This window comes from Henckelia pumila, chromosome 2 (genome assembly GCF_033568475.1).
Source record: "Henckelia pumila isolate YLH828 chromosome 2, ASM3356847v2, whole genome shotgun sequence".
NCBI classification, from domain to species: Eukaryota; Viridiplantae; Streptophyta; class Magnoliopsida; order Lamiales; family Gesneriaceae; genus Henckelia; species Henckelia pumila.
The window spans coordinates 86747177-86751183 of NC_133121.1; positions in this window are offsets into that span (position 1 = coordinate 86747177).

Below are 4007 nucleotides of genomic sequence, written 5' to 3' on the forward strand. Positions count from 1 at the left end.
AATTTCTTAGCATATTACACGTACACATGCTGATCAATCAATTACAAATATGATAACTTCATTGATAATTGCAATTTAGCCCCTCAAATCTTCAATAATTTCAATTTGGTCCTCAGCCTTTAATCTAATTCAATTTCAATCCTAAATAATTTAAGAATATTAGAATTTAAATCAAAACTCTAAATATTCCCAAATTAAATATACTCGGATTAAAATTAAATAATCTTCGGATTAATTCAATTAATCCTGGGCGTTACAATTCTCCCCCTTTAAGATCGGATTTCGTCCTCGAAATCTCTTGCAATCGATACATACATAAGATAAGGAATAAGAGAAATATTGAATAAGACCTCATATCAGTCGAATAACTCAAAATAACACTGTCTCATATCAGATTCATCTTCTCAATATCTTCTTCAATTCTAGAACAACTCCACTGAATTGTCACTAGCGGATTAATCTTCTTTCTGAGTTGATTTTTCTTCCTCATCAAATAGTCATATCATTTGCTCGACATAGATTGATGTCTCATCAAACTCAATCTCATCTGATTAAAGTACATAAGCAGTCTCATTCTAATATGCTCGCAACATAAATACAATGCGAATATCAGAAAGCAATAAAGACAATGTTATTCGATAGGCAAGATTGCCTACATCTTCAGAAGTGTCATCAGATTCAACAATTCTTGGAGATAGTATTCGTCGCATATCAATTCAAACAATACTTCTGTAATAAAAGAATCTGTAAACATACTCAGTCTCCCTGTTCAAAACACAAAATCGGTGTCTGATCTGCGTATGTTTTGCTTCTCGATCATCAACTATCTTCATTCTATTCTGAAAGAGCTTCTCGTTCTCTACCTTAATTAAAAAGCATATAAGAACTGATCGCTGATACTTCTGAAATACTGTCTCAATTCAGAACATTTCTGTTTTACTTATCATTTAAAAAAAATCAGAACAATATTGTTACATCTATTAGATAGCTGTTCCAGGAATTACAATCTCCAAGTGGCAATATTAGTCAGCTAATACCAAATCAGGTATTAAAAATTCTGAGCATCTCCTCAACTTTTGGATAGTCAACTCAAACAATCCATCAATAAGAGGATGGTAGAATGGAATCACATACAACCAATTACTCAAAAATATCTGACAATCGATGCCACAGTCTATCAAATAAATCTAAAGTCTCTAACTCGACAATAGATTTTAATACTTCCTGTCATCTCATCATGTCATTAACTTCTTTTACAGCTATCTTCTCTTATCTGTAGCATAACCAATATAGCATATTCTTGCATTTGTCAAAATCTACTTAAATAAATCGCAAACTCATAACGATTAATAGCACATCAGTACCATACAACTCAAAATAGTACTCTGACACACTAGATTTCAACATCTCTGCCACATCATCGAGTCATATCAATTCCAGAATCAAACTCTTTTGGCAATCTTTCATAGCAAGGAATAACATTTCTTGTATAGCTCCTAGCTATTTCATCATATTGTATAACGTCAAATACAACATATCATGCTATCTGTAAGAACTATCAAATATTATATCACAATCTCATACCGATATAGGTAGTTCCAGAATAAAATTCAACGGCATTTAATCTTCATTCGATTTTGAACTACAAATCTGTTCATAAAACATTCAATTGATCTCGCTCAGTCTAATTAATTAACAGTCTAGCTTTAGAACCAAGAATTCTATCACATCTGCATTCATTTCTCATATGTTAGAATCAATAAATTCTGTAACTGCTCAAATCAATCAGCTAGTCAAGGCAAACAATAGCAAGTCATCATTGTGGCCGTATTCAATTTCTGATCATTAGCCCAAAATCTCACTGATCTGTATTTCTTTCAATTCTTGCAATTCTGTTGGTGCCATTCTATAAGGTACTTTCGAAATCAATAAGATACCTGACATCAGTTACATATCGAAGTCCATCTTGCAGACTGGAAGTAATCCAAGAATTTCATCTGGAACATATCAGTAATTCCCTAACCATTGACAAATTAGTCAATATTGGACTAGCTTTCATCATATCTGTTGCATAATAAAGAATTCCCTTGCTCTTTTTCTGCAATCATCGAATAATAGATAGATAGATATCAAAGAAATTCGAAATTTCTAACTCTTACCGTAGAATTCCCATCCTTCTATCAGTTCAGTTCTGAATCTCCTAACTTTTTGAATCTATCTACAACATCCCTGTACTTGGTGAGCATATCTAAACCGATAATTCAGTCATAATCTGACAAATCAAGCACAATACAGTCTCTATCTCTCACATTACCTTCAAACTTTACTATACCCTTCCTGAAAAATCTGACAGAAATAAGACCTCCCCCCCTAAGGTAAAGAGATCACCACTACAAAACATCATGGCTTAGAGGTAATGCAAGCAACATGACAAAGTGCTCAAATAGAACATATAAGAAGCATTTGTATCTCGCAATATAAAAATAGGCAATAGAACAATTACCTGCTAAACATCATCTGGTGCTTGCCTTTCTGACTGAGTCTCAAATTTTGGAAGACTCCGCACCTTGTGATTTTCGAGAGTCTCGCTGGGGACACACTCTTGAGAAATGGCCTGGCTGACGGCATATGTTGCAATTACCAAAGACTCCTTGGCATTGCTCAGTCTGATGTCTTCCTCCGCATCGATTACAATACACACCGGTATAATTGGAACTCACCTGTCTTCCACTAGAACTGGGGAAACTACTCTCTGTTTTTTTGAACTGTTTTCCTTGAGCTTTCAGAAACTTTTTCCTCCCATTGTTGCTACCACCGCTCTCAAATCTGGGGGGTGGAGATTGAAACTGAGCTGGTTGTTGTGGCTGTAGTGGTGGCGGTGAGAAAATCGATGCTCTCCATTGTCTAAGTAATCCAGCCTCTGCTCCCTTTGCTCGATCAATCGCATCAGCAAAGGTATTCGCTCTCCCCGTGTTCACCAAAGTAAACACATCAGAATTCAGTCCATTAATGAACTGATCAGCCATTGCCTCATCACTATCAGCAACATGTGGAGCAAAGCGTAGCAAGGTAGAAAACTTTGCAACATATTCTTCAACATTTAAATTCCCCTGGTTCAGATTGGCAAATTCAGCACCTTTGTCTTTGCGATAAGATACTGGAAAAGAAGCGTTGGTAAAACTCAGTTTTGAAGACTTTCCAGGTGACCACTGTACCTCGATGCTCCAAGGCTCTCTTGGTCGTAAACCACCAACTCTTGGCAACTTCATGCAATTGATGGCCTATCAGTCTGACTCTCCGTTCATCACTGTAATCAAGAGAATCAAACAGCATTTCTATATCATCAAGCCAACTCTCACAAGCTAATGAATTTTCCGTCCCCTTCAACGTCGGCGGTTTAAAAGACTGAAATCGTTTCAACAGTATTTCCATAGGTGAAGCTGTAACATTCATCAAATCATCGGATATAATGCCCTGTTCTATTCTTGGTTCTTCTGGTGCTTGTGGCACTGTCGGGACTACATTCACCTGTTCTGGCACTGTCGGGGCTACATTCACCTGTTCTGGCAATGTCTGTGTTTCATTTGCCTGTTCAGGCTGAGGAACTCCCACTGTCTGTCTAGTAGCTGGTCGTCCTTGTCGTCGAGACATATCTGATTATCAACATGGTTAGGATACCATAATCATCAAATCTATCTCAGTCCTCCTCTGATCATCTTACCTCTGATCAAGAATCGGTTCTGATTCAATCTTAAATAAATAATCAAGGTAAGAATACCAAAACATGCTTCCAATCAATTCAGATAGTCGGGTAAGCATGTCATAACGCAACAGAACACATGCCTCTAATCGTTTCAGATGTTCCAGAAGCATGCGTCTTAAATAATCGTAAAGTCTACTTTCAAATAAAAATACTGTAGTGACCCTTACCCGGATCACCTACTAAACAGAACTTAGGCATGCAATTAACTTAATAAAACAGATATCAGAATAAAACTGCGGAAACC